Source organism: Neoarius graeffei, chromosome 16 (genome assembly GCF_027579695.1).
Source record: "Neoarius graeffei isolate fNeoGra1 chromosome 16, fNeoGra1.pri, whole genome shotgun sequence".
Taxonomy (NCBI): Eukaryota; Metazoa; Chordata; class Actinopteri; order Siluriformes; family Ariidae; genus Neoarius; species Neoarius graeffei.
Genome location: NC_083584.1, coordinates 42,970,389 through 42,983,287, shown reverse-complemented (window position 1 = coordinate 42,983,287; position 12,899 = coordinate 42,970,389). Strand labels below are relative to the sequence as shown.

At 47.6% G+C, this 12,899-nt stretch overlaps 1 protein-coding gene across 1 annotated transcript in view; it reads right to left on the bottom strand.

Annotated features, from left to right (window-relative positions):
- The window catches only part of ext1c (exostoses (multiple) 1c), a 106,939-nt gene extending 96,169 nt beyond the window's left edge, over positions 1-10,770 (bottom strand). The window contains exon 1 of the mRNA XM_060942990.1: positions 10,703-10,770. The gene's annotated coding sequence lies outside the window, so the exon portion shown is untranslated. The remainder of the gene's footprint in view (positions 1-10,702) is intronic.
- Between the last annotated feature and the right edge of the window lie 2,129 nt (positions 10,771-12,899).

The following is a 12,899-nucleotide window of genomic DNA, read 5'->3' as shown; positions in this document are numbered from 1 at the left end:
CGCGTGGGTTTCCTCCGGGTGCTCCGGTTTCCCCCACAGTCCAAAGACATGCAGGTTAGGTTAACTGGTGACTCTAAATTGACCGTAGGTGTGAATGTGAGTGTGAATAGTTGTTTGTCTTTGTGTCAGCCCTGCGATGACCTGGCGACTTGTCCAGGGTGTACCCCGCCTTTTGCCCGTAGTCAGCTGGGATAGGCTCCAGCTTGCCTGCGACCCTGTAGAAGGATAAAGCGGCTAGAGATGATGAGATGAGAAAGATGTATTGAACACCCAAAAGGAATGTATTATAATAATGGATGGCTTCTTTCGTGGAATATCAGATATATTCCATTCAGCTAGCATGATATTGAACTCGTCTTCAATTCGTTCAATATCATGCTAGCTGAATGGAATATATCTGATATACCACTCAACACCAGTCAATATTATTTAATTATTCACTTAAACTGTCAGTGCTCATAATGTTATGGCTGATCGGTGCATATGTGTATGCACAATTCAACATCCAAATAAGTGGATATGCACAGAAACCGAGAGTATGCTGTACATAGTCCTTGAAAATGCTATTATTGTTAGGACTAGGACTGTTTTGGCCTCTAGAGGCCGCTGTTATTTCCTTTTCATGTCGTATTTATTTTGGCCTCTAGAGGCCGCCACTGTTCCTGTGTTTTGTGTTTGTGTTAATTGCCTAATTATCTTCACCTGTGTCCTTAATTAGTTTGTCTATTTATACCCCTGAGTTCAGTCCTCTTGTCACGGAGTCTTTGTGCTGTTATGTTTATCTCCAGTTTCCTTTGTACTGTGTTTTTTGATCTTCTTAGCTTTTGTATTTTTGCACTTTGCTTTTCTTTTGGATTATACTCTTTGGTTTTTTTTTTTTTTTTTTTTGCCCTGTATATAGTGTATATAGTTTAAATAAACCTTTTTGATTCTTTTTCTACTTCCGCCTCACGCCTCTGCATTTGAGTCATCCCCCTGGTGGCCTAGTGGGGGTTTGCTGGATCATCACACCAACGAACCAGGTTCGAATCCCAGCAAAACCCTAACAGAAAGACTCCGTCATGACCGACTCAGCAGAGGCTGCTTCAACTGTCTACCCGGCCAACCTTCAGGGAATTATGGCAGCTTTGACATGCTTCGGAGCGACCATGGACGCTCATGGACGTACGCTCACCAGCCAACGTGAGGCCCTCGCTCGCCACGAGGAACTGCTTCAGCAAATTGGGAAAACCCTGGCACAGCTGACATCTCTGCCTGCATCTCCTGCTCCTGATCCAGTTCCTGCTCCTGATCCAGTTCCTGCTCCTGATCCAGCTCCCACTCCTGCTCCAGTGCCTCCTGCAATGCTGCCTTCTTCACCTCGTGAACCCAGCCTTCCTGCACCACAGAGGTATGACGGCAAGCACAGTGAGTGCCGAGAGTTCCTTACCCAGTGTCAACTCACCTTTGAGCTTCAGCCTACCACCTACACTACGGATCGCCGCAAGATTGCCTTTGTGATCACCTTATTAGCTGGTAAGGCGCGAGCCTGGGCTACTGCTATCTGGCAAAGACAGGGACCTGAGTGCTTTGATTTCCAGCTGTTTTCTGAAGAGATGCTTCGGGTCTTCGATCAGGCAGACATCAGTACCGACGCAGCCCGAAAGCTCATGTCCATCCGGCAAGGAGGAAGCGTCGCAGATTACGCCATCTCGTTCCGAACACTCGCAGCAGTAAGTGGATGGAACGAGACTGCCCTGGTGTCAGCCTTCCACCATGGTCTGTCTGACCCCATCAAGGACGGTCTGGCCTCTATTGGATGCCCAAGTGACCTCGAAACCCTCATCTCACATGCTATTCGTCTGGACAACAGGATGAGAGAACGCCACCAAGCCTTGAGCCCCCCCAGCCTCCCTACCTCTACCTGGAGACCGTCTACCTCCTTCAGTGACTGTCCAGAACCCATGCAAGTGGGTCGTACTCGCCTCTCCGCATCTGAGAGGGAGCGCAGAAGGAGGGACAAGTGCTGCATCTACTGTGGCAAGCCTGGTCACTTCCGAGCATCATGTCCCGAACTCCTGGGAAAAGGACCGCCCCGTCCAGCCGAGGGAGGGTTGTGACGGGGCCTACCCTCTCTCCCGGACTCCCTGGCCAAGGAATCTACATCCCGGTCTCCATCTCCTGGGGTGAGTCTGTCCACTCTTGTCAAGCTTTGATAGACTCAGGGGCGGCTGGGAACTTTATGGATATTCACTTCGCCCAAAGCATCAATATTCCGACTGCACCTCTTGAAGTCCCACTGTCTGTGTCTGCCCTCGATGGCCAAGCGTTAGGTGATGGAAGAGTCACCCAAGTTACTTCTCCAGTTTTCCTCCAGTCTCAAGGTCACAAGGAAGAAATATCCCTGCACCTGATTCCTTCACCTGAGTTCCCAGTTATTCTAGGCCTTCCTTGGCTTACTCGCCACAACCCTCGCATAGACTGGGTAACAAGCCAGGTTGTGGAATGGGGCCCTGCATGCCATGCCTCTTGTCTGCTCTCTAGCTCTCCTGTGTCTCCTGCCGAGCCCCCTGATCTCACCGAGTTATCTCAAGTTCCCACAGAGTACTGGGATCTCAAGGAGGTATTCAGCAAGAGCAGGGCCGCCGTTCTTCCTCCGCACCGGGCCTACGACTGTGCCATCGACTTGCTCCCTGGGACTACCCCTCCTCGTGGCAGACTGTTTTCACTCTCTCAGCCAGAACGCAAGGCCATGGAGGAATACCTCAAAGATGCCCTGGTCTCTGGGTTTATTCGACCCTCCACTTCACCTGCTGGAGCCGGCTTCTTCTTTGTCGGCAAGAAGGATGGGGGGCTCCGACCATGTATTGATTACAGGGGCCTGAATAAGATCACTGTGCGCAACCGATATCCCCTTCCGCTGATGTCCACAGCTTTCGACCTGCTCCAAGGCGCCACCGTCTTCACCAAGTTGGACCTACGGAACGCATACCACCTCATCCGTATCCGACAGGGAGACGAGTGGAAGACTGCCTTTAACACCCCGTCTGGGCACTACGAATACCAGGTGATGCCCTTCGGACTCACCAACGCACCAGCTGTTTTTCAGGCCCTAATCAACGACGTCTTAAGGGACATGATTAACCTATACGTTTTTGTCTACCTCGACGACATCCTTATCTTTTCCAAGACCGTGCAGGAGCACCGCCACCATGTCCGCCAGGTTCTCCAGAGGCTGCTACAGAACAATCTGTTCGCCAAGGCCCAGAAATGCGAATTTCATGTTCCCGAGGTCTCCTTTCTGGGATTTATTGTACGGACAGGCCAACTCCAAATGGACCCTGCCAAGACCCTGGCCGTCCGGGATTGGCCTACTCCCAAGTCCGTTAAGGAGGTTCAGCGGTTCTTAGGATTCGCTAACTTCTACCGCAAGTTCATCAGGAACTTCAGTTCTGTGGCAGCACCCATGTCAGACCTCACCAAAGGGACAGGTGGATCTTATGGCTGGTCTCCTCAGGCAGAAAAGGCGTTCAAAGACCTCAAGGACCGCTTCTGCACGGCACCCATTCTGGTTCTCCCAGACACCTCCCAACCATTCATCGTGGAGGTGGACGCCTCGGACAGTGGTGTCGGCGCGGTGCTCTCTCAACGTTCGGAAGGAAAGCTGCACCCCTGCGCTTACTTCTCCCACCGCCTGAGTCCTGCTGAGTCCCGGTACGATGTGGGGGATCGAGAACTGCTAGCGGTCAAACTGGCCCTTGAGGAGTGGAGGCACTGGCTGGAGGGAGCACAACATCCATTCCTGGTTTGGACTGACCACAAGAACCTGGAGTACCTCCAGCAAGCCAAGAGACTGAACCCTCGACAGGCTAGGTGGGCCCTGTTTTTCAGTCGGTTTGACTTCACCCTCTCATACCGCCCCGGCTCCAAGAACACCAAACCTGACGCACTGTCCAGACTGTTCTCTGCCACTAACAGGGAGAATGAAGTCGGGCCTATTATCCCTGTGTCCCGGATTGTGGCCCCTGTCCGCTGGGGTATTGAGGAGGCTGTCCGACGAGCCCAACGCCAGGACCCCGGTCCTGGGACGGGGCCACCAGGCCTCTTGTACGTCCCACATCAAGCCCGGGCCAAGGTTCTCCAGTGGGGTCACTCTTCCCCTCTCACCGCCCACCCGGGAGCTCGGAGGACCCTGGACTTCCTGAAAAGACGCTTCTGGTGGCCTAACATGGAGAAGGAAGTAAGGTCATTTGTCCTGTCCTGTGAGGTTTGCACCAGAACCAAGAACCCACGACAGCGTCCCCAGGGTCTCCTGCATCCTCTGACCATTCCCCGGCGTCCCTGGTCCCACGTGGCAGTCGACTTTATCACGGGTCTCCCTGAATCACAAGGTAACACGGTCATTTTGGTCTTAGTTGACAGATTCTCCAAGGCCTGCCGCTTCATACCACTGTGCAAACTCCCCTCTGCTCTTGAAACAGCTAAACTTATGTTCAATCATGTCTTCCGAGTCTTTGGTCTTCCACAGGACATCGTCTCAGACCGAGGGCCCCAGTTCTCCTCCCGAGTGTGGCACGGGTTCTGCAAGGTCATCGGAGCCACTGCCAGCCTCTCCTCTGGGTTTCACCCACAGTCCAATGGTCAGACGGAGAGGCTCAACCAGGACCTGGAAACCACCCTGCGAGGCCTGGCTATGGATAACCCGACATCGTGGAGCACCTGGCTGCCATGGGCGGAGTACGCCCACAACACCCTGCAGTCATCGGCCACCAAGCTGTCGCCATTCCAGTGCCAATTCGGGTTCCAGCCACCTCTGTTCCCGGACCAGGAGGAGGACGCGGGGGTGCCCTCGGTCAACCAATATATGAGACGGTGTCGCAAGACCTGGAGCAAGGTCAGGAAGACCCTCATACAGACCTCCAGAACCAACCAGACTCAGGCCAACCGCCATAGAAGACCTGCACACGCTTTCCGCCCTGGGCAGCGTGTTTGGCTGTCCACTAAGGACCTTCCACTGCGGGTGGAGAACCGCAAGCTTGCTCCTCGCTACATTGGCCCCTTCAAGGTGGTGCGCAGGGTGAACCCTGTCTCCTACCGGCTCCAGTTGCCCCGGACTCTGAGGATCAACCCCACTTTCCATGTTTCCCTGTTACGGCCCGTACTGACGTCTACGTATGCCCCTGCCCCTAGGAACCCCCCACCCCCCCGCATCTTCCAGGGGCAGACTGTGTTCACTGTGAATCGCCTGCTTGACTCCCGCCGGGTCCGCGGCGGGTTGCAATATCTGGTGGACTGGGAGGGCTATGGTCCTGAGGAGCGCTGCTGGGTTCCTGCTCGGGATGTCCTTGATAAAGAACTATGTCGGGACTTCCATTCGGCCCATCCGGATCGCCCTGGGAACGTCAGGAGACGCTCCTAGAGGGGGGGGTCCTGTTAGGACTAGGACTGTTTTGGCCTCTAGAGGCCGCTGTTATTTCCTTTTCATGTCGTATTTATTTTGGCCTCTAGAGGCCGCCACTGTTCCTGTGTTTTGTGTTTGTGTTAATTGCCTAATTATCTTCACCTGTGTCCTTAATTAGTTTGTCTATTTATACCCCTGAGTTCAGTCCTCTTGTCACGGAGTCTTTGTGCTGTTATGTTTATCTCCAGTTTCCTTTGTACTGTGTTTTTTGATCTTCTTAGCTTTTGTATTTTTGCACTTTGCTTTTCTTTTGGATTATACTCTTTGGTTTTTTTTTTTTTTTGCCCTGTATATAGTGTATATAGTTTAAATAAACCTTTTTGATTCTTTTTCTACTTCCGCCTCACGCCTCTGCATTTGAGTCATCCCCCTGGTGGCCTAGTGGGGGTTTGCTGGATCATCACACCAACGAACCAGGTTCGAATCCCAGCAAAACCCTAACAATTATACTTCAGAAGCAATCTTTTTTTTTTTTTTTCATCCCCGTATGTGCTGTTTAGGTACTTTAGCTGCGTATATTATTTATATATACTAAGTGTATGAAATGCATATGTATGAAGTTGTTGGAAGTGAAGTAGTTCATATTCATATTCATATATTCACACATATTTATTGATACATGCTGTACTATATGTTTAAGTGCTAAATAAATAAGGCATTCATTCCAAAGGGTTTGGTGTATGTTTCTCTTTCTCTGTAAGATACCACAACTAGAAATCGTAATGGTGATGTCATTGATGTTATGTACATCCATCCATCCATTATCTGTAGCCGCTTATCCTGTTCTACAGGGTCGCAGGCAAGCTGGAGCCTATCCCAGCTGACTACAGGCGAAAGGCGGGGTACACCCTGGACAAGTCGCCAGGTCATCGCAGGGCTGACACATAGACACAGACAACCATCCACACTCACATTCACACCTACGGTCAATTTAGAGTCACCAGTTAACCTAACCTGCATGTCTTTGGACTGTGGGGGAAACCCGAGCACCCGGAGGAAACCCGCGCAGACACGGGGAGAACATGCAAACTCCACACAGAAAGGCCCTCGTCAGCCGCTGGGCTCGAACCCAGGACCTTCTTGCTGTGAGGCGACAGTGCTAACCACTACACCACCGTGCCGCCCCATGTTATGTACATTGTTGTTATAATATATAGAGATGTTGATCATGTTGCTTCTAAGGTACTCAACAAAATGACTATGCAGTTCTTCTCCAATACAGAGTATATAGTTTTGTTTTTTAATCGCATTTAGATTAGGATGTGACAGTATCGAAATATGTATTTTATTTCATGTCTATAATATGTTAATGGAATTCTGATCAAGTTGAACTTGGATCACTGGTTTATTTGCCTGATTCCAGAGGAATTCTCACTTAACTGTTGTTCACAACTGTCAGTAGGTGCAATATATACGACTATGAAATGTTTAGGAAATCCATAGCCATAAAAATAATCACATATCTAATTGCTCTTCCGGAGGCCATCATTTTCCCATGTGTTTCAGTCTTGGCAGCTGTGAATAAGAAATGACCCACAGCTGGCTAGGAAACAGCAACCAACAGTCCTTTAGTGTTGTGAGGTCTACGTATAAAAAAGACCCAAAGTTCTGTTTTCTTCACTTGAGGAACATCACTCGTCCTAAATAGCCAAAACAGGGCCTTTGATTAAAGCTGACCATTAAAATGATTAGCTGTAATACCTTTTTTTTTTGAAGAAAAAAAAGGTATGTCACAAAATTGCAGATGAATTTACACTGCTCCAAAAGAACATTGCTGAAGAATTTAAAAAATCCATAAGTAACCTAACTGCATTGTATTTAAGGCATGTGATATAATATATAATATTATTGTTATTGCTGTGTTATTAATACCTTTTAATATGTTGGTATCTATATCTGTAGGGTTTATTTATTTATTTATTTATTTATTTAAAAATGAAGATTAAATCCAATCTGGGATGTTTTTCTTTGTCTGACCAGAGCTGATGGAAACACACTCGAATTTGCATAATGTTTTTGTGTGTTGCCAATTTGCGATTTAATTCAATATTTAGATAGAAACAAGGCTCCGGCTTCATTTCAAATCTAATGTGCTGCAGCATGGTATCCAAAACAAACAAAATTTCTGTTGCTTCTCAACTCTGCGCTTTAATTTAAATTATGTGCAATATGTCACATATATTATATATTTAACCATGGTAATGTTTCAGTGCTCTATCTGTGCGGATATGCAAGCATAAAATCAATAAGCCACTGCTTGCTCGGTGACACTGCTCTTACCGTGTGCTATGTGCCGAGTGCTGATATTAGTCCGAAAACAGATGCCTGAGATTATGTTACGTGCTGCTCATTAATAATTCATGCTTTCCTTTAGTTAAGACATTGATTTCCCTTCTTTTATTTCGTTCGCCTTTTTCTTACCTCTCAGGTGAAGTTAATCTCAATTTTCCCTGTGAATCGACTGCCGTTAATACAGATGTCCCAGTAGCAGGGAAAGCCTCTGCAATCTCTTGCAATAGATGATAGGAGCAGGAGGAGGGAGATAACCCAGCTAATAAATATAGGGCAATGCAAATCAAGGACATGTGTGGGCTTGGACTTGGGCTTGGGGAACTCAGCAGTGGGCCACAGGAGTGAGGCTGGAGCTGACAGGGAAAGACTGGTTGAAGTGACTCTCTGAGACACGCTCAGCCTTCATCACAGTCTGTCAGTGACACCTCTTTTTAATCGCTGTCTCGCTGTCATCTTCGCCTTATCTTTTCCGAATGTGTTTGATCTTTTCTGGTAAACACTGGGTACAGATGAACCTCCAGAATCAAGGTTGGTCTAGAATGAGTTTGGAATATATTCATAACAGCTAATGACAGCGTTCCATCATCCTAATCGCCTTGTCCAATCAAGTACAAAATGCATTCATTAGACTACCAGTTAGCTCCTATGACTTTTCTTTTTCCTTGGACTAAAAAGGTCTCTCGTTTTGAGCAGCACAAGAGAGAATGATTTGTGGTGAATCGAATGCGTAGAAGAAGCAGGTGCAGCCGTTTGTTCGCTATGCCATACTGGCCAGGCCAGACGGCGGCAGCCTGGTTTGTTTTCTCACATGGAGGAGCTTGTGACAGCTGGACTCACAGCTCATCCCTTCTCCTTCTCCTAGGCCTATAATTCCTCAAGAAGCAACCTAAGATCGTGCCTTTGTCAAATAAATGTGTCTGTGCTCCATCATGTTGGGTGACACAACTGCTATTATTCCTTCCAAGGTCAAATTGTTTTTCTATCAGCCTCAACTAGGATTCTTACAGATGAGCTCCAGGTGGTTTGCAATTGGGTTCGAGGAGCCTGGCATCTGGCAGGGTGCAGTTACAGGAAAGAATGAACCTTCACGTCAACAAGAATCAATTTTAATGAATACGGCATGCCTGGTTTGACATCCATCTTGACATTCTTTCTCAGTTCATGACCCACAGTGGCATGACTATACGCTGTAGAAATACTGCTCTTATTCAAATGACCTACAACCATGTAGATAGAACTCTCAGAGTATCATTGTCACTGTGACGAGATCCCTCCCAGCCTGGAGACATGGCTGATTCTGTTTCGAAGGCAATCACTGTGGTCACACAAAACATCAATGTTTTTTTCATCATTGAAGACCTGTTATTTTGTGACGGAAAAAAATGTGTTTGCACGACTCCAAGTTTGATAAACAAGATTATTAAAAAAAAGACAGAAAATCTCATTTCGCTGATTTATTGAGCTGAATGAACTCCCACTGCCTGCAATGTAATGCACTTCATTATGATGCGAAAGACGAGTTTTTAATATTTAGTGAACACAGACATAGTCTGACACACAGGCTACACACACGCACCAGCTCTTTTAGATTGTCTTGTTGGCCTTTTACAGCTATAATTGCAAAATAACCACCCTGTCTGTGCACAGAGTGTCTGTTGTTGCTGGCCATGTGTTTTGGGTTGCTCTGTGATTTTGGCCCCTGCTTAACTGCAGCTGGCTTCAGACGGAACGTGTAGGTTGTGTACACAGTGGCTGTTTTTGGAGAGAAACAAATGGGATGGTGAGGTGAGCAAGGCAAGATTTCGCTAAAATTAAATGTGGGACTCTATCATTATGGGCTAGAGGGAAAGCAACAGCGGGGCAGCCATGGCTGTGCTGCATGTTTGTGGCAGTGAGACTGACCGGGCCTGAGGCTGTGGTTCGGTGTGATGCTGCATCATCTGGCCTGGCCTCACCTCAAAATGTGTTTTTGAGCAAACACAGCCTCCAAATGACTCCATTTGTCAAGGCTACATATATAAGTCTAGTGCACGCTGTTCTGAGAACCAGTGTTGTATTTCTGTCTCCAAGTAATTTCACAGACATACAAGAGGAAATTGCAGAGAATTGAACTCAGAGGGGCTTGAAACGGAGTGACCGAGTTAATAAGATATTTACCTTTTACTGAAAGCCCCCTGTTACTCCGCATGTTTTAATTTCCAATTCACAATAATTACGAGTTGGCTTGATTAATTACGTCTCAACAATATGCTGCCTGCACACATGCCTCGAGGGCTAATTAACGAAGAGGATCAGCGAGGACAATTACAGCTTCCTCGTCTCTCCCAGCATTAGTAGTCTTGGCTGGAAGAATATGTTAAGCACATATTTCGGGGCGTGCGCTCCATGTTTTTAAGATGCTGTGAATACACAGAACCTCCTCTATGCCATAATGCAGAGCTATTCATGCCTGCTACCCCTCCTTCTTTTCACCTTCCCCTGGCCCACATGAAGTCATATACATTTGCTTGCATGACGCTGTCAAAAGGGCACAGCCGTTTGTCCCATTTGCCCTCGTGCTCTCTGGACAGTGTGTTGTAAAACCGAAACACTATTTTAAAATAATAATGACAGGTAAGCTAATGAATAATATGTCATAGCTCAGGTTGAGTCATGACCACAGTTTAGTGATGTCTCCTCTTGGGATCTCATTAAGAAGAACAGGCCCTGACGGACCGGGCCATGAAATCAGCACGGGCATGGACACCAAGTGGGTAAAGTGTCTCATACACAGCCATCTAGAGAAGAAATACACCATCAAGCCACTCGTCTGACTTGTAACTCTGACACCTACATGAATAACCCACTTGAAGCATGATTCTAGATAATAAGGGTTTGGTGTGAAAGGACAGTCATCACTCATCCGTTCTTGCTGATTAGATCTCAGCTCCTTCTCGTGTGAGTGTAGCACATCAGTGAAGAGTGTCATACCTGCTGTTGGAGCGCTGTTCCTCTGGAGTGGCCGCCGGACCCTCGCATCCCGTCACGAATCCCCCCCCTCCTCCTCCTCCCCTCTCTCTCTCCTTCCTCCTGGACACTTCCTTCAGCTTGGGATGCGATAAAGTGACATTTCAGAAGTGACCCAAAAGCCTACTCCTGAAACCCATGATTGGTCGTTTGCACCTGTGGACAGTTTGATTGCGGCTGTTATTGAGCGTGTAAACTGCCTCGCACCGGAGCGTTTTACCGGCGTTTCAACAGGACTGAGTTACGCGAGCGTTAAGGCGCACACACACGCGCTCTCCTCCCTCATCCCTCCCTCTCTCTCCACCTCTATCCCTCTCGTATCTCACTGGGAAACAGCGGCGGCTCTGTGATTAATGTTGCTAGCTGTAGGCCCGGTACAGGTACAGGTGAGCGGCACGGATGGATGTAATCGCGAACGGCGCGCGCGCAGCGATGCTTTACGGTTTCACGGCGCGCGCACTGCACGCGCGGTCAGGGGGGAACGGTCGCTCTGCCCTCAGCGTTCAGGCTGATCGTCATGACGACGTGTCTGCGATCTTCTGCACGCGGTGATGGCGCTGTGGAGGAAACCCGGTCCCCGCTACACTACACTACAGCGCAGAATGCGATTTACACCCACACCAGGTACCGGCGCTCCCCCTCAGCCTGCGCTCCATCACTGAGCGCCGGCACCCCGCCGGAAAAGCGTCCAGAGTCGCCAGCACTCGCAGCACACGGCTTCCGCCTGACCCTCCATTCAGTAAGAATGAGAACAATAAGAATAAACAGATCGTGTCCAGCAGCTCTCGGGTCTGTCTCAGCACATGGGGTTATTATTGTCCATTGCCGTTATCCGCGCAACATTCTGCAGGCCCCGCCCCACGGCGCTTCTGATTGGTCCATGACCATGGAGGCGTCCTGGAGAACACACACACATCTGGCACGCTTTGGGGACGAATGAACCTCAATCGACCTTGGCTGCGAAACCGACACTTGACCAACGATGACCGAAAATCGATAACAACAGAAAAGCTTGTTTACTGGAACATCCTTTAACACGCAGATAAAACGAGAGCTGAACAAATTTAAAGCACTGGGAGCAAACAGGGTGATTATATACTCAGAACATCATACCCAGAACATTATATCCGGAACATTATGCCAGGAATATTAAACCCAGAACATAATACCTAGAACATTATACCCAGAATATTAAACCTGGAACATAATACCCGGAACATTAAACCCAGAATATTAAACCCAGAATATTTAACCCGGAACATTAAACCCATAATATTAAACCTTGAACATTACACCCATAATATTAAACCCGGAACATAATACCCAGAACATTAAACCTGAAACATTAAACCCGAATATAATACCCAGAACATTATACCCAGAATCTTAAACCTGGAACGTTATACCCGGACCATTAAACCCGGAATATTAAATCCGGAACATTAAACCCATATCATTAAACCCGGAATATTAAATCCGGAACATTAAACCTGGAACATTAAACCCAGAACATTAAACCCGAAACATTAAACCCGAATATAATACCCAGAACATTATACCCAGAATATTAAACCTGGAACATTATACCCGGAACATTAAACCCAGATCACTAAACCCGGAATATTAAATCTGGAACATTAAACCCCGAACATTAAACCCATATCATTAAACCCAGAATATTAAATCTGGAACATTAAACCTAGAACATTAAACCCAGAACATAATACCTAGAACATTATACCCAGAATATTAAACCCGGAACATAATACCCAGAACATTAAACCCGGAACATTAAACCCAAATATAATACCCAGAACATTATACCCAGAATATTAAACCTGGAACATTATACCCGGAACATTAAACCCAGATCATTAAACCCGGAATATTAAATCCAGAACATTAAATCTGGAACATTAAACCCAGAACATTAAACCCAGAACATAATACCTGGAACATTATACCCAGAATATTAAACCCGGAACATAATACCCAGAACATCTCATCTCATTATCTCTAGCCGCTTTATCCTTCTACAGGGTCGCAGGCAAGCTGGAGCCTATCCCAGCTGACTACGGGCGAAAGGCAGGGTACACCCTGGACAAGTCACCAGGTCATCACAGGGTTGACACATAGACACAGACAACCATTCACACTCACA